This window comes from Euleptes europaea, chromosome 2, assembly GCF_029931775.1.
Source record: "Euleptes europaea isolate rEulEur1 chromosome 2, rEulEur1.hap1, whole genome shotgun sequence".
NCBI classification, from domain to species: domain Eukaryota; kingdom Metazoa; phylum Chordata; class Lepidosauria; order Squamata; family Sphaerodactylidae; genus Euleptes; species Euleptes europaea.
Genome location: NC_079313.1, coordinates 18,401,368 through 18,424,108, shown reverse-complemented (window position 1 = coordinate 18,424,108; position 22,741 = coordinate 18,401,368).

Here is a 22,741-nt window from a genome sequence, read left to right as displayed (position 1 = left end):
GGGGAGAGGCTACTATTCAGTCTTACCTTGCAATTTTTTAAAATCCCCAAACACCTCTTCCCCTCACCTCAGATTATTTCTCCCTCACAAATACATAGTGCCTAGGGTTGCCAGCCCCTGGAAAGCACAATTCCAGCAAGGGATGGGTCCCAGCCAAGCATGGAGCCAGGCCAAGACCCCTCCCACCCAGGAATGGGAACTGTGGGGTCAAGGGGCAAAGCCCATGTTGCCAGGAATAGACCTGAGGAGATGAAGAGTACATCAAAGGGGACAAGAGACCCAGGCCAATAGAAAATAATGATTTAAGGTGCACAGCTCTCTCTCTCTAAAAGAAAGCAGAAAAGTCAGCTGCAGAGTTTAGAGAAGCTGTTTTTGAGGCATAGGAAAGCCTCAGCTTAAAATGAAAGCAAAATTAGCTGCAATCCTAGTGCTTCAAAGGTCTTAAAGGTGCAGCACAGCAAACTTCTGTACCTTAAAAGGCACCAAACAGTTAAGAAAACTGACCTCTTTCTTACTGACTTCATTATATGGGGGAAATCCTCATCTGCTTACTGGCTAGAAGGGGGAAGAACACATCATGCCAGTAGAAAACTGGCTAGTTAGCAAACCTAATAGGATACCTAGATTTCCTCTAGATTCTCCTCCCACTGTGAATGAGAAAGGAGGTGAAAAGGAGGGGAGGGGCAATTTCCAGGATGAAAAATGACAAGAAGGGAAAGAAGTTCTCTGAGAGCCTGCGTTGTTTAAAAAACACACACACACAGGAAGGAATCCTGCTTCACATGTGGTTTAACCTGCCTTGTGACAGAGTCCTCTCTCTCTCTGCCTTTCCACATCTTTTCCCCCTTCCCCAGTTTCAGCACGATCTCGGCCAGCCACTAGCAGATTTCACAAATCTTTTTGTCAGTGGGTACTTTATGGAAATTGAAAACTAATTAAGGTTTATCTCGGCAGCTAATCGCATAAAAATCCATTGCATTTTCATCCCTGCTCCAGAAAAATAATGACCGAACGTGAACATGAACGGGGGAGATCCTGATAAAGGCTGACAGCAGGCGAGGGAGCCGTGGTGAGATGCAGAGGTTAGGCCTTAGCCTGTCCTGACAAAGGAGATGGCAGGGGCTTGGAAAACCCGTATCCCTTGGGATAGCCGCCCCCACCCCCAACGCAGGGGGTATTTTTTTTGTCGTCTTCTCCCTGCGCTGTGCCATTGTGCCCCTCCCCAGGTCTAGCCTATCATTTGAGCCTGGTCTCCCCAGACATTAGCCCCAGGCGTGTTTTCTGAGCTAAGAAACCACCCTGGAAAAACATGAAGCCATAATCAGGAGCCCCCTCGAGCACCCGCGGAGTCACTTTCTCTCACTACTGACTCACCACAGGAAGTCCTGTTTATCCAGGATTACAAAGGAAAGCTGTCCAGCTCGGAAGGTAATTCCCTCAGACAGTGGGTAGCCGTGTTTGTCTGTAGCAGAAAAATGAAGGAGGAGTCCAGTTAGGGATGCCAACTCAGGGTCGGGGAATTCCTGGAGATGTGGGGCTGGAGAGTGGGGTTTCGGAATGGGAGGGACCTCAGCAGGGTATAATGCCATAGAATACACCTTCCAAAGCAGCCAGGGAACTAGGGTTGCCAACGTCCAGGTAATGGGGGGGGAAGGCACCACTGTACTAATATCATGGAGATAAGGAATTCAGTACAGGAGCAACAATGCATGCAAAAGTGAAAACAGTATTTATATATATCAATACACATACAAAGTGACTACACAAGGAGGATATTGTTACAAAATTAGCAAAAATGGACAAAGTCAAGGTTTAAAGTCACATATGAATATTTTGAAGGACCGCCACACATCATATCTTACCCCTAGTGGGAAGCTGCGTGTTTGTCTACCCTACATGGGAGATGTATCCGACATTTTGAATTTTTACCCTATATGGGAATATTTAAATATGACAAGATAGAATAGGTCTTTGAAGGACTGAGGAAGAGTCTCCTTTGGAGCTCGAAACGATCGTCTCTCCGTTGCCAACTCCTCTTCATCTGTCTGAATTCATCATAACTGGAGACTTACTTCAAAATTGTGTATTGATATATATAAATACTGTTTTCACTTTTGCATACATTGTTGCTCCTGTACTGAACCTCCAGGTAACAGCAGAAGATCTCCTGCTATTACAACTGATCTCCAGCTGATAGAGATCAGTTCACCTGGAGAAAATGGCCGCTTTGGCCATTGGACTCTATGGCATTGAAGTCCCTCCCCAAACCCCACCCTCCTCAGGCTCCGCCCCCAAAATCGACCGCCGATGGTGAAGAGGGACCTGGCAACCCTACGGGGACCTGATCATTGTAGACTGGAGATCAGCTGTAATTCCAGGAGATCCCCAGGCCAGAGCTGGAGGTTGGAAACCTAAGTCCAGTGGACTTAACAAGATGTAAAACTTTCAAGATTTATTCCAGAATAACCTCTTGTGAGCCAACCAGAATATATTCTGTTAGTCTAACCAGCATGGTGTTGTGGTTAAGAGTGGTGGTTTGGAGCTGTGGACTCTAACCTGGAGAACTGGGTTTGATTCCCCACTCCTCCACATGAGTGGCGGATTCTAATCTGGTCAACCGGGTTTCCCCACTCCTACACATGAAGTCATCTGGGTGACCTTGGGCTAGTCACAGCTCTGTTAGAGCTCTCTCAGCCCCACCTACGTCACAGGGTGTCTGTTGTGGGGAGAGGAAGGGAAGGTGATGGTAAGCCAGTTTGACTCTTCCTTAAGTGGTAGATAAAGTTGGCATCTAAAAGCCAACTCTTCTTCTTCTTTCAGGTGCCACTGGACTCCAGGTCACAAGTTGCACCTTTTGAAAACCTGTATTGAAAAACAAGCATCTGTACACTATTTAGAAAATCCTCCTTCATTGAAAGCCACAAGCTAAAGGGAGTTTATTGAGGAGCATGAGGAGACAAGGAAGATGTGAAATACCTCTTTACAGGCACTGCAGATCTTCAGCATCTCCTTCCGCAAGAGCATCCCTGCACTCAGCAACAAATGCCACATTCTAGAGAGAGAGAAAAAACAACTCTATCGTCAAACCATAAAAAATTACACTTTACACATATGGTATCAATATTCTTCTTCAACTATTTCATCTCTAATCGTTCTCTCAGTCTTATTTAATTGATTGCTTCATCCGTGTATTGGATTTTTCAATCCATTTCTCCAGTCAGTAGCAGCCGAAGCATCGTCACCCGTGGCAGGAGGGGAACTGTGTCGGATTGGCAAGATAATACAACAAGAAGCTGGGGCGCCGGGAGTCATCGCAGGGGGACGGACACTTTGAAATCCTTTTCTAGCCCCTGGAATCTCTCCCTCCTGGATTCTGTAGGCTCCCAAGAAGTCGAGCAAGATGGTTTCATGTTTCTCCCCACTTTCGTCTGAGCCTCAATTGTTCTCAACATTCTGTCTAGGGCTGTTGAATTAAAAAAAATTCGGTATAATTCAGATTCAGCTGAATTTGGCCCGTTTAGATTCGGGATATGCCGAAGTCCGAACTCCCCCACTTCGGGTCCGTGCAATTCGGCGGGAATTCAAAGTTCGGGGAAAAAATTCGGCCGAATAAAGCCATTAAAAACACAACCGCGCCTTTCCGCGGCTCGGGGGGCATTTTTGGGGGTAGAGGTCCCAAACTTTCAGTGGAGCTTCAAAGGACGTTTCTTGAAAGACCCCCCATGTTTTGTAAAGATTGGGTCGGGGGGGCGCTGAGATATGGGCCCCGAAAGGGGTCCCCCCACCCTTAATGTGCATGTCTGAGCAGAGCTTGCCGCCCACGCACAAAGCTCCCAGCCCCGACAAACAGCTGAGAAGTTTGCAAAGCATTGCAACACGACTGTAAAGCAACACAACCTTGTAAGCAACACCTTTGCAATTGTGCAAAGCAACACCTGACACCTGGGAGTTTGCAAACCATGGAAAGGGACAGAGGCAGCTAGCTATGCATAATGAGCCGGAGGGGTAGAATTTCCCCTTTTGCATGGGACTCCAAATGCATTCCTTAAGTCACCATTTGAAAACCAGTTTTGAGCAAGCATCCAAATAGACCTAACCGCTCTTATGAATGAGGGAAAACCTGAAGACACACAACTGAAACCCCCCCTCAAACCAGGGAGAGAGAGACTCGAGGGGGAACACACCCCCAGGCAGAACCGGCAAAAGCCCCCTTTGGCTTCCCCCCCACCCACAGAAATTGCTCCCTCCCCACACACACACAGACTCTGTTCCCCCCACACACAAACACACAGGAGAAAAATTATAGATTAAAGCCTCCAAAGGGGTCTTACTGTGGCTGTCTTCTGTTCCATCAGGAGGGGCTGGGGAGGACTTGTAATCCAAGATGATTCCAATTAGGCATGGGACGTTTTGCTCTGGAGATGCACAGGATCAGCTGATCCATTCATCCCAATAGGGGAAAGGGGAAAGGGGAAAGCCCATATCTCGGGACCCCCTGACCCAATGTTTACAAAACTTGGGTGGTCTCTTAAGAAGGTTGTCTGAAGCTCCACTCAAAGTTTGGGATCTGCACCCCCAAAAATGCGCCCCCTGCAGCCACGGAAAGAGAAAAGGGGGGAGCCAATATTTCTGCCCCCACTGAACCCATCTTTACAAAACTTGGGTGGTATCTTAAGAAGGATTGTCTGAAGCTATGCTGAAAGTTTGGGGGCTGTATCCCCAAAAAAGCGCCCCCTGCAGCCACGTAAATGGAAAAGGGGGGAGGAAAAGGGGTGGAGCCCATATCTCGAGACCCCCTGACCCAATGTTTACAAAACTTGGGGGGTATCTTAAGAAGGCTCATCTGAAGCTCCACTGAAAGGTTGGGTTCTGTACCCCAAAAAATGCACCCCCTGCAGCCATGGAAAGAAAAAAGGGGGGAGCCCATATCTCGGGACCCCCTGACCCAATGTTTACAAAACTTGGGTGGTCTCTTAAGAAGGCTTGTCTGAATCTCTGCTGAAAGTTTGGGGTCTGTACCCCCCAAAATACGCCCCCTGCAGCCACAGAAATGAGTGAATGTGCACAAGCACCCCACACACGCACACACACACACGAGGATTTCCCTCTCTCTCTCTCTCCCTGGCCGGGCCGCACATCAGCTGATTCCTCCAGTACTCAGTCCTGACTGATTGGCCAGAAGAAGACCCAGCTTGGCCACCGATTGGCCGGGGAAGGAGAATGCTGCTTACTGACGGTTATGCTGCTTACTGACGCCCCGAATTGGCTGGATTTATTCATGAACTCCCGAACTCGCTGAATTCGGCTCCCCCGGTTGCCCTCCATTTTTTAGTTCAGTTCGTCCTGAACTAAAAACCACCGAATCAGGGGAAATTCGGCTGTTTTTCAGTTCTGGCCGAACCGAATCAACAGCCCTAATTCTGTCCCTTCAGGGGCATTTTAAAAAGTCCTCATTAGGACATTTTACAAATTCTTTTTTTTCCTTTTGGTAATTTACACAGTCACATTTTGTGGCAGGCTGAGGGAGTCCCTGAGTATGTCGTGACTCAACCCTCTCTGTGAGTGGCCTACAGCCCATTCCTAAGAATGAGGCCGAAAGTCTATAGGAGGTGGTGTGACCTGGCTGCCGGCGTAAATGCGTGTAATCACATGATTACATGCATTCACGCCGGCGGTGAGGCCAGTCCAATTGCAGTGGGACTGCGCCTCCCCCCTCTGCCGGCACAGCCTCTCCGTGGCGCCAGCAACAGCATAGAGAGGCCACGCCGGCGCAGGGGGGTGGCCCGGGGGGCGGGCCGGGAGGAGGAGCCGCCGGTTAGGAGGCTCCCTATCCCCTTTTGGCCACTTGTGCAGGCGGCCGGAACAGCGTTGCTGCGCCTGCAGGCGCAGCCTCACTGTTTTCAATGGGGCGAAAAGCCCCAGTTAAACAAAATAAAGCCATGAAACGGCTTTTTTTTTAAATAAACGGCATCGGGGAAACAGCTTAGGAAGAGGCGCCGCTGCGCCTCTTCCCCGCCATCCCTGTACTCCTCAGCTCAGGAATGGGCTGCTAGTCTTGCAGCTTTTATCATCTGCAAAACAGAGAAGTCAGTATATTGCAGCAATGATGGAAAAAACCGCTGATGAGGAAATGCATATGGATAAATGCTAGGGTTCACAGTTAAGGAATGTGCTGTTTCAAGCAAAGATGGTGGTGTCTCTTGGTAGATTAAATTTCCTTTAACGCCGCCAATTTGCTCACCTCAATACTTTGGACTTCCACCTAATTTCTGTTTAAACTACTTGGACCATCTTGACAATCCTAAACTCAGGAAAGTCTTTATGCAAGCTAGGACTAACACATTGCCTTCGGCGATCCTGCGTGGCAGATTCCTGAAAACACCCTACACTGAAAGAGTCTGCAGATGTGGCGTAGGATGTTCTGACTCCCTGTCTCATATTCTTTTGGACTGCCATCTTTATTTCCCGAAGAGGAAACCTCAAAAAACCTATAGTTTTGAGCTTCTCCTCAAATAACGCAAAAATACTTCACAAACTATTAGCTGATAAGGATCCTGAGATAACCGAAAATGTGGCAAAATTTCTGGCGATAGTAGTCAACCAATGGTAATCTAGTCGAAAGTAGAATCACAATATTAAGGAATGATTTATATTAATTTTATTTTACTTTAACTTTTATCCTTTTATATACTGCAAATTGTACTATGCCAATAAAGGTATTTGAAATTTGGTGTAACAGCAGCCCTGTTGCATAGGCAATGACCAAATTTTTCTAATGGAGAAGCAGCATGGTGTAGCTCTTATCTCAGACAATGATCAAGGAGACCTGGGTTCAAATCCCTGCTCTGCCATGGAAGCTCATGTAGTGACCCTGGGCCAGTTATTGAGTTGGATCCAGAGTAACATTTCCAGGGGAATTAAAACTTTTGCCAATGAAGCATGATGTACCTGCCTTCCTCCTTCCCTCCCATAATAGCCCAAAATGCCCCCTGAAATCTAGTTCCTAGAGAGATAGGATTCCCCCCAAGGAAGACAATGTCAGGGGGCATTTCAGGCTGCTGGGAGGTGGAGGTAGGAAAATTTGCACTCCAGGGGGTCGAAATCCTTCCATCTACAGAAATGTCCAGCCTGGATCCAAGGCATTCTCTCCCCCCTCTCAAGCTAACCTTCCTTATAGGGCTGTTATTGTAGAGATAAAATGAAGGGGAGAACACTGTTGTAAACCACTTTGGGGTTTTGTTGGTGAGGTAAGCAGGATATAAATTGAAATTGTTCAATACTTTCTATTCCTTGGCTCCATCATCAACCAAAAGGGAGTGCAGCCAAGAAAACAGAAGGATATTGAGACTGGGAAGAGCAGACATGAAGGAGCTAGAAAAGATTCTGAAGTATAAGTGTAATTCCTGAAATCATTATATGCTATGGGAAATGTATTCTTTGATTTGAATTATATTCTTTGTACTCAATAAAGTATATCTGCACTTATAAACTTGCCACTCTCAGTCTATAAGAGTTGGCATCCATTACTATAGTCACAGCAAGCACTTGTGTATGTTACATGCCTCAAGTATAAGAGGACCAGTTTTGCTCCTCAGTTAGAAGCTAATTAAAGAATCCATAGATGGTCTTAGTATGCTTTCATAAGCTGGTTTTCCAGAGATAAAGGACCAGCTAGGAACCTCCTTAGTTAGCCTTGGCAGAAACCAAGGTCCAAGATAAGGATGGCAGTAACTTAGGATCAAACAAAGAAGCACCTGACAATGGTGGGTCTTCTTTGCTCATTAGTGAGCATTAGATCACCACTTTCTATGCAACGCCTCCGATTCTCTAATAGGGTATGCTAATCCGGGGGTCCCTAGTATTGGATATTTGGGTCTCTATGTTATGTATTACGTCTTTGTACCACCCATTACCAAAGACTATATTCGTGCTTGCAATCCTTTGATGTATGTGTGAATTGTCCAGCGCTTTGGGCAATTTTCACCAGGTGTTTGTGTATTGGGCCAATAAACAAACTGCTTTGAATCTTCAACCTCCTGCTGTTTTATTGTCATTGGGTATTGATACAATATTACAGGCATTTCATAAGGATGTGTCACTGGCCACCAAGATCAAGTCAATTCATGCCATCCTATTCCCTATTACTATGTATAGGTGTGAAAGTTGGACAGTGAAGAAAGCTGATAGGAAGAAAGTAGATTCCTTTGAAATATGGTGTTGGAGGAGAGTGTTACGGACACCACGGACTGCCAAAAAGACAAATAAGTGGGCTCTAGATCAAATCAAGCATGAACTGACCCTAGAAGCTAAAATGTCTAAACTGAGGCTATTGTACTTTGGTCACGTTATGAGAAGACAAGAGTCACTAGAAAAGAAAGTCATGCTAGGAAAAGTTGAAGGCAGCAGGAAAAGAGGAAGATCCAACATGAGATGGATTGACTCTAAAGGAAGCCACAGCCCTCAGTTCACAAGACCTGAGCAAGGCTGTTAACGATAGGAAGTTTTGGAGGTCACTGATTCATAGGGTTGTCATGAGTCAGAAGCGACTTGACGGCACTTAACACGCACACAGATATCCAACTAAATATCTGGTAAGCCTAGTATTTAGTGTCTCTAGCACCTTGAATTCTTCTAGCTGCTGTCTTTCATTTCATACTGAGCATGTTGTGTGGGTTGCCCTCTCGACCTTGGTAGGGTTGTCAGGTCCCTCTTTGTCACAGGCAGGAGGTTTTTGGGACAGAGCCTGAGGAAGGTGGGGTTTGGAGAGGGGAGGGTCTTCAATGTCATAGAGTCCAATTGCCAAACCGGCCATTTTCTCCAGGGGAACTGATCTGTATTGACTGGAGATCAGTTGAATTAGCAGGCGATCTCCAGCTAGTACCTCGGAGTTGGCAATCCTAATCCTTGGAGATGTTGGGCAAAAACACATGGTTGCTTTAGCTTCCTTTATTCCCTGTTTCAGCCAGGATTCAGCCAGGATCGAATGCACGTTCGGCAAAAACGCATGCGTTCGATCCTGGCTGAATTCTGGCAGAAACAGGGAATAAAGGAGGCTAAAGCGATCATGCATTTTCGCCCGTTGAATACTTCTTATCCCTCCTTCATGGATGAATCGTGCTTCAGGTACACAGTGCCTGATTTTGCCTCAGAGATCATGAGGGACAGGGAGGGAAGGGTGGGTTTCTGCATATCCAAGGCAACCCAACAAGCTCAGAATAATAGTTTGCTAATGCGCTTGTGCATTCTGCCATCTGAGATGAGCATCGGAGCCCTTAATGTGAATCACTTACATCTAAAGGCAACACCTAATTACAGGACTAGAAGTGCCGCACAAAGGAAAATGAGCGGTTCTATTACGGATGGTGTCACTGACGCCCTCTTTGAAATTGGCAACAGGAACCAACGGCAGTTCTGCTCACTTGAGAAAGCCTCTGGGGTAAAGGAGGGAGGCGAAAGTGGGTGTTTTCATTTCAGCTGACACCGTTCACTAGAAACGGTTTGTTTTACCCCTAGCATATATGTTTAAAACTTTCAAGCGTCCAAGATTTGTGTTTGTGTGTAATGTTTAGACTGATGCACCCGTTCCAAGGCATTCAGTCCAGCTGGAATAACTGGGATCCCACAACTGGGCCCTCCCTAGGGTTGCCAGGTCCCCCCTCTCCTCCGGCGGGAGGATGGTGCAGGCACGGCTGTGCCGACCTGATCAGGTCACACCCAGAAGCGCTGCATAGTGAAGGCCCGTTTTACCACTCATACCCAGGGTTTGAGTGGTAAAATGGCCCGCTGCAATGCGGCGCTTCTGGGTGTAAAGCAGAAGTGATGTGATTGTGTGGTGTGGTGTCCTTTAATTCCCCTTCCCCCGAGCCCCTTGTGCAAGGCATCAGCAGTGACCCAGTTCAGGGCTCTTCCACTACCACATTTATTTCCCCACAAAGATAGGGCATCCTTGACATTTTCCTAAATCTGTCACCAGATTGGAGAACTTGCGGCCACACTCAGGAAGGAAAAAAGATGATGGCTGGAAGGCAGTTTCTGTTATTATGAATAACTAGAGTTTAACCTTTAGTCAACACAACACGAACCTCAGAGGATCTGGGATTCCAGACCTTCAGAGGCGGGAGGCAACAGGGGCCATAGGCCTCACGGCCACACTCAGAATGATGCGCACCTACCTGGTTTGACGCGGAGGCAAACCTCTCTAGGCCTGCTCCTTCGAAGGCTTCAACCAGAATAAATTTCAAATCTGCTGTGCATATGAGTTGTTCTTTTGTACCTCACAGATTCTTCTACATTTCTGAGAGGAGGAAAACAAAGTCGGTGAGGGTTAGGTTCTCGGTGGGCACAAAATATATTGAATTACTATACGCATTGATGATTTCCTGTCAAGGGTAGGTAAAAACGTCAGAAAACCAGATAATCCTCAGTATGGCCAGATAATCCTCTGGCCTCATTAGTGTTGCAGTCCCTAGGCACCATTTCGAGTTAGAGAACTGAATTGCTGGTGCAGATTTGGATTACTTGTCATGGTTAAGAGAGGAGGTTTGGAGTGGTGAACTCTGATCTGGTGAACTGAGTTTGATTCCTCACTCCTCCACATGAGTGGCGGACTCTGATCTGGCGAACCAGGTTTGATTCCCCACTCCTCCACATGAGCGGCAGAGGCTAATCTGGTCAACCGGGTTGGTTTCCCCACTCCCACACATGAAGCCAGCTGGGTGACCTTGGGCTAGTCACAGCTCTCTTTGAGCTCTCTCAGCCCCACCTACCTCACAGGGTATCTGTTGTGGGGAGGGGATGAGAAGGTGATTGTAAGCTGGTTTGATTCTTCCTTAAGTGGGAGAGAAAGTCAACATATAAAAAATAAACTCTTCTTCTTCTTCACTCCAGGTAGAAGTGAGAAGCCTTGCATTCCCTCTGCACACTAATGCTCAGATGCGGCTGCTCCCATTTAAGAGGGGAGTGGACAGGGAACGAATAGTTAAATTGTGGAAGGCATTAAGAGTGGAGTGGACATAATCATGGCTATCCATAGCTACTAGTCAAAATGAATACTAGTCATGATGCATCCCTATTCTCTCCAGGATCAGAGGAGCAGGCCTACACATGAAGCCAGCTGGGTGACCTTGGGCAAGTCACACTCTCTCAGCCACGCCTACCTCACAGGGTGTCTGTTGTGGGGAGGGGAAGGGAAGGTGATTGTAAGCCCGTTTGATTCTTCCTTAAGTGGTAGAGAAAGTCAGCATATAAAAACCAGCTGCTCTTCTTCTTCTGTCTGAGAAAAAAAATGTTACAGGATTGAACATGAGTTTAATAATTGTCACACATATAAGAGCCATTGTGGTGTAGTGATTAGTGTTGGGCTAGGATCTGGGAGACCCAGCTTAGAATCCCCATTCTGCTTTGAAACTTGCTGGGTGACATCGGGCCAGTCAGATGCTGTCAGCCTAACTTATCTCACAGGGCTGTTGTAGTTGAACCATAGAGTCTCCGACAATTCTTGGAGAGGACTGATGTCGCTTCTGGGTTTTCCCAGAAATGACATCATGCCATTATCATATGGGAAACAAGAACTGGGAGTGGGGGGATTCTCAACCCTAAAGGGCCCTAGCAACCCTTCTTAGAAAGACCGCTTGAAAGCTGCAAGTGGCATGAAACATCATCACTTGCAGTCTACATACCCATCCCGAAACAAATACATTGGTTAGCAATATGTTTCTGGAAGAAAATTCAAGACGCGTCGCTGGCTTTAGCCTGTAGTTAGGGTTGCCATATCTCAATTGAGAGATACCTGAGTTTTTGGGGGGTAGAACCTGGGGAGTGGAGGGAACTCAGTGGGGTATAATGCCATAGAGTCCACCTTCCAAAGCAGTCATTTCCCCCAGGGGAACTGATCTTGATTGCCTGGAGACCAGTTGTAATAGCTGGAGATAGCTAATAGCTCCAGGTGCCACCTGGAAGTTTGCAACCGTACCTGTAGTATATAAAGCCCTCGATGGCTTGGGCCCTGACTACCTCTCCAGGGAGGGCCTGCCCCGCAAAATTTGCACTTAGCATGGGAGGCCTTGTTCCTAGCTGAGGCCAACATAGTCTGAAGGTTCGAATTTCTCTTGATTTCAGCTTCTTTATGTTCTAACCACTAGAAGACTCGAAGTCAAGCACTAGAACTTTGGAAAATGCAAAGAGCAGCTTTCCATAGGCTTCTTCTTTGGTACCATTTCTTTCAGTATTCTACTAGCATAACTTAGTGGATAAGAGCCTGGAGATACCTGATCCGGAGTGGTCCAAAGGTTATTCTGTGGTGCAACAGCCTCCCGTTCTGTACTTTTCAGTTCTTACCAATGCAAGCCTATGGGTGCCCTGGGGGCAGCCTGCTTTGCGGCACTTTGTGCAAACACCACACCTTGTATGGCAGCTTCCAGGGTATACTCTCCAGAGTCTGGGGTATGGTTGCCAGCATCGGGTGTGGAATTACCTGGAGATTTTTGGGCAGAGCCTGAGGAGGGCAAGGGTTTGGAGAAGGGAGGGACTTCTATGTCATAGAGTCCAATGGCCTAAGCGGCCATTTCCTCCAGGGTAAGTGATCTCTGTTGGCATGAGATCTGTTGTACTATGGGGAGATCTCCAGCCACCACCTGGAGGTTGGCAACCCTAGTTTGGGGGTGTATATTATGGAGCAGTTCAATGCTTAATTGGGGGGTGCATAGCTGTTTTTATATCATCAATACTCATGGTTGAATAGAAGAATAAGAAAACCAGAGGATGAACACTGGGAAACAAGTAAGGATGCCAGCCTCCAGGCGAGGCCTGGAGATCCCCCGGAACTACAGCTCATCTCCTGCAAGTCCTGTTTTTGCTGCGCTGTAGCACTGGAAAGAGCTAGAAGAGATTCTTAAGTGTAAGGATGTGTCACTGGCCACCAAGATCAAGTTAATTCATGCCAGCATATTCCCTATTACTATGTATGGGTATGAAAGCTGGACAATGAAGAAAGCTGATAGGAAGAAAGTAGACTCCTTTGAAATGTGGTGTTGGAGGAGAGTGTTACGGATACCCTGGACCGCCAAAAAAACAAATCAATAGGTTATAGATCAAATCAAGCCTGAACTGAGAAGCTAAAATGACTAAACTGAGGCGATCGTATTTTGGTCACATTATGAGAAGACAAGAGTCACTGGAGAAGACAATCATGATAGGAAAAGTTGAGGGCAGCAGGAAAAGAGGAAGACCTAACAAGAGATGGATCGACTCTATAAGGCAGCCATGGCCCTCTATTTGCAAGATCTGAGCAAGGCTGTCAAAGATAGGACGTTTTGGAGAACATTGATTCATAGGGTCGCCATGAATTGGAAGCGACTTGACAGCACTTAACACTAACACACAGCACTGGAAGCTGGGAAGCGGCAGACAACACACAGCAGGAGGAAGTAACACTACATCAAAGCATTAAGAGTAACACAGAGAAGCACATGCACATACACGCTACACCATGTTTTTCTTCACCATATTTCATCAGACTCAGGTAGGGATGCCAGCCTCCAGGTGAGACCTGGAGTTTCCCCGAAATTAGAGCTCATCTCCAGACTACAGAGATCAGTTCCCCTGGAGAAAATGGATGCTTTGGAGGGTGGACTCGATTGCATTGTAGCCCACTGAGGTCCTTGTCTTCCCGGGCTCCATCCCCAAATCCCCAGGAGTTTCCCAGCCTGGATCTGGCCAACCTTCCTCCCCATCCCCTGCTGGAGGCTGGGGGCAGGGGAGAACCCTGGCAACCCTAGAACCAACTTCAGCCTCACCTAAAAGATTATTTTATTAACTAGGAGGACTCTAGTTCAAATCTTGTCTCTGCCATAAAATCTCAAGTCTGCTTAAAGAAATCCCTAAACTCTGAGCCTCAATCCTTGATCTATAACATAGGGATAACAATACATACCTAGGGAAGCCAATGTAGCATAGCAGTTAAAGTGTGACTAGGATCTGGGCTGGACTGGTCTCTGGCCGCTGCTGCGGCAGCACTGGGCCAGGACGCTGCCGGAGCCTGCTGCCAGTGTCTGAATGCCGGCAAAGGAGGTGTTTCCGGGGTGTAATGGCATCCAGGGAGGCGTTGCCAGGGTGTTACAGCGCCCCCTTTTATTTTGGCCAAGATACACCACCTTTTAGGTGGCATATCTCCCATGTAACCCTATGAGGGTTGCACGGATTTTTGGCGCCAGGTGGCGGTTTTGGCCTGGCCGAAACCTCCTTAGGAGTTACTTTGGGTCTCCATTTGGGAGAAAAGCAGGGTCTAAATAGCTGAGAGAATGTGACAGGCCCAAAGGGCAAAAATGGAGGAACCCCGTGGCGCAGAGTGGTAAGCTGCAGTACTGCAGTTCAAGCTCTGCTCACGACCTGAGTTCGATCCCAATGGAAGTTGGTTTCAGGTAGCCGGCTCAAGGTTGACTCAGCCTTCGATCATAACAGAAGTTGGTTTCAGGTAGCCAGCTCAAGGTTGACTCAGCCTTCCATCCTTCCGAGGTCGGTCAAATGAGTACCCAGCTTGCTGGGGGTAAAGGGAAGATGACTGGGGAATGCACTGGCAAACCACCCCGTAAACAAAGTTTGCCTAGGAAAGTCTGCCTAGGAAACGTCGGGATGTCACCCCATGGGTCAGGAATGACCCGGTGCTTGCACAGGGGACCTTTACCTTTTTAAATAAACAGACTTCCAAATAGTAGTATTTGTATTTGTAAGAATTATGTAAAACAATGTATAGGAAATGCCATAAGTGCTTCCACTTGCTGTTTCTGTTGCACGGGAGTGGGGAGGAAGCTGGGTTTTGCAATGTATTCGTCTTCGTTCCAATAAAATAAAGACTTTGTCCAGTGTCAGTTACTTGGGGGGAGGGGAGGGACTTTGATTTTCCACATTGGACATGAAAACGTCTTGGGCTGGTCCTGGAGTTGATGGGCAGGACAAAATTAATGGCAAGATGTCATCTAACAGTGAAATGCAAAGATTTTTTTTTTTAAGTTAAAATTCAAAGCCAATTAAGTTTGTATAATGTGAGCGGGGAAAGTGCTGGTTAAGGGCATGTTAACTGCTGAACTGTAAATCAACTTATTTAAATGCCTTTGCCTTTGATAGCTAAGTATATGCATATCATTAGCTTGTAAATGCCTCTAATAAGCCTGTCTACACTAATATGCCAAAAAGAATCCAATTAACTTTTTTCCCCCCTCCCGTTTGCAAGACAGTTGATGAGACGGTGAGGATCTTTGGTTGGATCTTCCTTGCCGCTCTTTAGCATCAGCTAAATGCCTCTGCACCCGAGTGACACCCCCCCTAATAAAAGGCTATCGTATTTCGTAGAAATCCTAAATCTCCCTGTCAGATGTGCTGAGAGAGGCACAAAGAAATTCACAGGGGGTGGCTTTGCACTACTACCCCTACAAACTGTTGGGTCATCCCTGGATGGTGCTTTTATACAGATGAAGAGTTGCCTGGTACCGACTGAGCCACACACAGCCCCTCTGTGATGCAGATGCAGAGGCAAGTAGCTGATTTGCCCACCGTACCCTTCTGTTCTGTCTGCACTCTCCAAAGAACAAAGTGCCCGGAAATTTGTCATCGGTAGCTGGTTCAAAACAGATGTCACCAAATGGCATCAGGAAAAACAACAACAAGGCATTGTTTGGTTTCTCTGCTAGTCCCTAGATTATCTGTGCCTCATAGTCAACAGGTCCACAGGTTTATGAGGATACCTTAAAGTTCAACATACAGCTTCTTGCTGCACATGTTGATGGGTGATTGTTTGTGCCTTGGTGCCTCTGTAGAGTCCCTTAAGCACACAGGGGCAAGATCCCATCACAATCACTCTTGGCTAGCCAAGGAAATGCTTTACGAAGAAGTGTTCAGGATGCATGGAAATCCTGCCACCCTGGCAATAATGTAAGTGGTGTATAAATGCAATTGCTTTGCAAAAGAGCACATAAGCCAGCATGGTGTAGTGGTTAAGAGCGGTGGTTTGCAGCAGCGAACTCTAACCTGCTGAATTGGGTTGATTTCCCCCCTCCTACACATGTAGCTAGTTGGATGACCTTGAGCTAGTCACAACCCTCTCAGCCCCACCTACCTCACAGGTATCTGTTGTGGGGAGGGGAGGGGAGGGGAACGTGATTGTAAGCTGGTTTGATTCTTCCTTAAGTGGTGGAGAAAGTTGGCATATAAAAACCAACTTTTCTTCTTCACTCCAGATAGAAGTGAGAAGCCTTGTATTTCCTCTGCACACTAGTGCTCAGATGCGGCTGCTCCCATTTAAGAGGGGAGTGGACATGAACGAATAGTTAAATTGTGGAATTCCCTGCCCTAGGATGTGGTGATGGCTGCCAACTTGGAAGGCTTTAAGAGTGGAGTGGACATATTCATGGAAGATAGAACTATCCATAGCTACTAGTTAAAATGGATACTAGTCATGATGCATACCTCTTCTCTCCAGGATCAGAGGAACATGCCCATTATATTAGGTGCTGTGTAGCACAGGCAGGACAATGCTGCTGCAGCCGTCTTGTTTGTGGGCTTACCTGCTGGACTTGATAGGCCTTGGTCTGATCCAGCGTGGCTTTTCTTATGTTCTAAGAGGTGCACTGGGCATTTGTATGAATAAAATATGCACTGTAATTATGGACTCCTGTTGTGGTCATTGCGACCTGTCAATGAAGCTGTCCGGTCACAAGATTTATCATCTGTCTGATATTGAACAGGACCTCTCTGTACTGCTCTGCTAAACATGGCTGTTCATCTCCTGATCCACAAGACCCACATGACGCAATCCCTTAGGAACATCTGCTGCACTAACTCCCGTTCCTTTCAATGGGGCTGGTGCAAGCAATGTGTCTAGTGGATTGCAGCCACTACTAAAATACATCACATCGGCCTGATGAGCGCAGAGGATGAACAGATGTTTCTCTGCCACAACCAAAGGTGAAATATTTTTACAATAAAAATTAACAGTGAAGGGGATAAGAGCTTCTCTCTCTCTCTCTCTCTCTCTCTCTCTCTCTCTCTCTCTCTCTCTCTCTCTCTCTCTTCCTTCATGAAAATGCTCAGGAAGCTCATTAACAAGGTGAGAGGCTGAAGCTTAATTAGAAAAGAAGGGGAGGCAGGGATCGTTTGATTTAGCCAAGTCAGCAAACTAACTGGCTAATTGGCCTTCGGCAGCATCAAAGGCCTTTATTAATTGAGCACCCTGTACTCATTCATTACAGTCCTTACACCAATCATGCCTTATTGGAGGCTGGGAAATGTTCATCATTCTCATCTCCATTCAGCAAAACCTACCCATACTGATTGTTTGCTACTAGCTCATTTAGGCCCATAGATTTGAATGGATTTTTTTAAACATTTTAAACATTTTTTTTAGGAGAGGACATTGCTAGAATAAGGCGGTGAGCTAAACTGCTGAAGGTAGAATGCACTGACATTTGGAGATCCTGTGGCAGGCTGGCATGTTGGCTTACGGGTAGGGTTGCCAAGTCCCTCTTCACCACCAGCAGGAGGCTTTTGGGCCTGAAGAGGGCAGGTTTTGGGGAGGGGAGGGACTTCAATGCCATAGTCCAATTGCCAAAGCAGCCATTTTCTCCAGGGGAACTGATCTCTATCAGCTGGAGATCAGTTGTAATAGCGGGAGATCTCCAGCTATAACCTGGAGGTTAGAAATAAGGAACAGTAGTAGGCTCAGTAGCCTACTCATGGGTATTACTCATGGGTAATAAGCAAAACTCAATAAGAATAATTCTTATATAAATACAATATATTCAAACAATGCTCCAAAGGAGCATAAATACATCAAAAATAAAATACAATCTATCTCACAGTGGACTACAAGCATAGAAAATACAGTAGATTAGACAATCAAGTTAAATTATTATTATAATTCTTACCAAACAAGCTTTAAACTTCAATGTGTAATCAAAGAATCATTCATATGCTCCCCAAACGGGCTGCTTCTCTCATGGAGTCTTTCAGTGTGAGTATGTGGGAGGGAGACACATTCAAATAGTTACAGCTGTGGAAAGTCAGTAGTATCTTAAAGGGACCCTTCATAGAAAAAAAGATAAATCAAATTCTGTGTTGAGACCATGTGGGGTGAGCGTGTAAAAGAGAAAGATGAAGCGCATTTCGTGCTGCCAAAGCACTTTTTGAACATCATTAGAATTGTGTGGGTGATCTTTTTGACGTATTTATGATCAGGCTGAAGAAGCCACCTTTGGGTGGTGAAAGTACTGTTAATATCTGGAAAGGCATTTCCTTTGACCATCTAAGCCTGATGCAACAAAGCTATCTGCGACAAGACAAGCCGTTTGTTTTTGGAGTGAGATTCTCTGTCCCTTAACATTGTTTTGAGCTATTGTTGACTGTCAGCTGTCTTTACGCTTGTTTATTGTAATGTTTACATTGCATCTTTGTATTGCACTGTCCTTGCTTAGTGAACTTGGCTCCTTTAAGCATTGTTTGAATATATTGTGTTTATATAAGAATTATTCTTATTGAGTTTTGCTTATTACCCATGAGTGCTGAGCCCGAGATATGGGCTTTCCCCTTTTCCCTATTGGGATGAATGGATCACCCGATACTGTATGCATCTCCAGAGCGGCAAAACCTTCCGTGCTTAAATGGAATCATATTGGATTACCCATTCCTCCCAGCCCCTCCTGATGGAACAGAAGACAGCCACAGTAAGACCCCTTTGGGGGCTTTAATCTATAATTTTTCTCCTGTGTGTGTGTGTGTGGGGGGGGGAAGCAGAGTCTGTGTGTGTGTGGGGAGGGAGCAGTTTCTGTGGGTGGGGGGGGAAGCCAAAGGGGGCTTTCGCCCATTCTGCCTGGGGTGTGTGTGCCCCCTCGAGTCTCTCTCTCCCTGGTTTGAGGGGGGGCTTCAGTTGTGTGTCCTCAGGTTTTCCCTCATTCATAAGATAGGTTAGGTCTATTTTGATGCTTGCTCAAAACTGGTTTTCAAATGGTTACTTAAAGAATGCATTTGCCTGGTCCTGGGTCCAATGCAAAAGGGGAAATTCCACCCCCTGCTGCTCATTATGCATAGCTAGCTGCCTCTGTCCCTTTCCATGGTTTGCAAACTCCCAGATTTCAGGTGTTGCTTTGCATGGTTGCAAAGGTGTTGCTTTGCAGTTGTGGGTGTTGCTTTGCAGTTCTGTTGCTTTGCAGTGTTGCTTTGCAGTTCTGTTGCATTGCAAACTTCTTATCACCTGCCCCACCCTTGCTCTCAGCTGTTTGTCGGGGCTGGGACCTTTTGCGTGGGCGGCAAGCTCTGCTCAGAGATGCACATTAAGGGTGGGGGGACCCCTTTCGGGGCCCATATCTCAGCCCCCCGACCCAATCTTTACAAAACTTGGGGGGTCTTGCAAGAAGGGTCCTTTGAAGCTCCACTGAAAGTTTGGGACCTCTACCCCAAAAATGCTCCCCCTGGAGCCGCAGAAAGGCACGATTGTGTTTTTAATGGCTTTATTCGGCCGAATTTTTTCCCCAAACTTTGAATTCGCGCTGAATTGCACGGACCCGAAGTGGGGGAGTTCGGACTTCGGCATATCCCGAATCCAGACGGGCCGAATCCAGCCGAATCTGAACTATACCGAATTTTTTTTTCAACAGCCCTAGCCAAGCACTAGGAGGGCTGGAGAGAGTCCAGATCTCGTCAGATCACTTCACAACAGCCGGACAAGATTTGTTCTCCCATCTCACACTACATACATCTGAGCATCAGATATGCTCAAACACCCATTGGTTCGGCTCATGTCCTGCTCACTGATTGTGAGGCGGGAACAAGTTTTTTTGGTCAGGCAATTTGGCTGCTCATGAGCAGTTTGAGTCTTTTTGGTGGCTTACTTTCCGCTCATCAAAACATTACAGTACAGTGCAATCAACAGCTTTTCATTCACATTTATTTAACTTATATATAGCCCACCTTTTTCACTGATCCAGCAGGATCCTAGTTCCTCCACCACCACCACCCCAACCTGGCACTGCTGCCAGGATAGGGGGACAATAGAACTAAGTCAAAAAGCTAATTGTGCTGAACTGCAAGGTTAGGAAGGAATACAGTGTAGCAACCTGGCAAACACCCAAGAACAGGCTGATGAACTACCAAACATTGCCAAAAATCAGGTCTCTATTTGCAACCGGTGAACAGGATGTGAGCTGAACGGCAGGGTGCATGAACTTAAAACTTTGCATACTCTGCTTTTCAAGTTGGAGTGATGCTAAAAAGTTCACCTTGTAAGTAACCAACCCCCTTTGCTTTCATGCTTTCTGGTGGTCCACGAGACAAATCTACTCATCCCTATAGCAATTTGGAAGGAACCAAATGCATCCCCACAGTTATTCCCAGTTAGGGCTGTCGATTCGGTTTGTCCCGAACTGAAAAACTGCCGAATTTCCCCTGATTCGGCGGTTTTTAGTTCGGATGGAACCGAACTCAAAAAAGGCGGGAAAACGGGGAGCCAAATTCAGCGAGTTTGGGGTGTAGGGCGAATAAATGCGGCAAATTCAGGGTTCGGCACAGCAGCATAACCGTCAGTTAGTAAACAGCATTCTCCCGTGGCCAATCGGTGGCCAAGCTGGATCTTCTTTTGGCCAATCAGTCGCGATTGAGTGCATGAGCCCAGCTGCTGTGCGGCCCGGGGAGAGAAAGAGAGAGTATCTGTTTGTGTGTGAGAGAGATCCCCCTTGGGGGGGTGCGTGTGCACATTCGAGCCATTCCATGGCTGCAGGGGGCGCATATTGGGGGGTAGAGCCCCCAAACTTTCAGCATAGCTTCAGAGGACCCTTCTTGCAAGAACCCTCAAGTTTTGTAAAGATTGGGTCAGACGGGGCTGAGATATGGGCCCCGAAAGGGGTCCCCCCTCCTTAATGTGCATCTCTGACAATGGGGGTTTGCAATAAGAAGAGCTTGCCACCCACGCCCATAGCTCCCAGCCCCAACAAACAGCTGAGCTGCGGGGAGCAAGGGCGGGGCAGGTGCGAAGAAGATGGAACAGAAGACATCCACAGTAAGACCCGTTTTGGGGCTTTTCTCTATAATTTTTCTCCTGTGTGTGTGTGTGTGGGGGGGGGAAAGCAGAGTCTGTGTGTGTGTGGGGAAGAAGCAGTTTCTGTGGGTGGGGGGGAAGCCAAAGGGGGCTTTCATCCATTCTGCCTGGGGTGTGTGTGCCCCCTCGAGTCTCTCTCTCCCTGGTTTGAGTGGGGGGCTTCAGTTGTGTGTCCTCAGGTTTTCCCTCATTCATAAGATCGGTTAGGTCTATTTTGATGCTAGCTCAAAACTGGTTTTCAAATTGTGACTTAAAGAATGCATTTGCCTGGTCCCGAGTCCAATGCAAAAGGGAAAATTCCACCCCTCCTACTCCTTTAGCGTGCCTCTGTCCCTTTCCATGGTTTGCAAACTCCCAGGCATCACCTGTTGCTTTGCATGGTTGCAAACCTGTTGCTTTGCATGGTTTGCATGGTTGCAAACGTGTTGCTTTGCATGGTTTGCAAACTTCTTTGCACCTGCCCCGCCCTTGCTCCCCCCAGCTCAGCTGTTTGTCGGGGCTGGGAGCTTCAGGAGTGGGCGGCAAGCTCTGCTAATTGCAAACCCCCATTGTCAGAGATGCACATTAAGGAGGGGGGACCCCTTTCGGGGCCCATATCTCAGCCCCCCTGTCCCAAACCCCCTGTTCACAAAACTTGGGTTGTTCTTGCATGAAGGGTCCCTTCAAGCTACGCTGAAAGTTTCGGACCTGTACCCCCCAAAATGCCCCCCCCCGGAGCCACGGAAAGGCGCGATTGTGTTTTTAATGGCTTTATTCGGCCGAATTTTCCCCCGAACTCCAGATTTCATGCCGAATTGCACGGACCCAAAGTGGCATTTCCCAAATAAAAACGGGCCGAATTTTGCTGAATCCGAATTTTACTGAATTTTTTTTTTCAACAGCCCTATTCCCAGTCGTTCCTTTTATCATCACGCATGGACAGAGGACATTTGCATGGAAATAATCTTCTTTCAATTCAGAATTAAAGATTTGTGCTAGCTGCAATGCTGGACAAAGGAAGCAGTATGATTGAACAAAAGAAGATAATTGTTCCCCAAGATCTATCAGACATAGCAGATTATTTACATACATCTATTGCTTTTAGTAACTCAGATTAATTTCATTACAACAAACTTTAAAGTGCTGCCCAGACTACAAGTGAAAATATAAAGGCAAAATCTTTGCTTATCCTCTGCTTTTGGAATAAGAGATCCCCGACTGATAGTATTGTTCATTAACAGGAAAAAGTTAAGTTTGCCAGATCCAAGTTGAAAAATCAAACCAGTCGGAGTGGAACTGATCAGAGGAAGTTAAGCTCTGCGAGAAGCCTTGATCAGAATCCTGGTTCCAGCCTGGATTTTCACCGTTCATTTGGGTAATCCAAGTCCTGGTTTACTTCAGTACTCCCAGGGATTACATCAGTGGTTCCAATCTGAGTGGCTCAACTTAATGAGTCACTTGGTGTATAAAAGAAGCCTTTGGCTCAATAACAAGGGCTTGTCCTCCATTTCCCAATGATCTGCTTTTGCTCTCAGTTACCCATCCCAAATACATACATACATGAATACATGAAGTTGCCTTATACTGAATCAGTCCATTGGGCCATTAAAATCAGCACTGTCTATTCAGACTGACAACAGCTCTTCATGGGGAGGTCTTTCACATCAACTACTACCTGATCCTTAA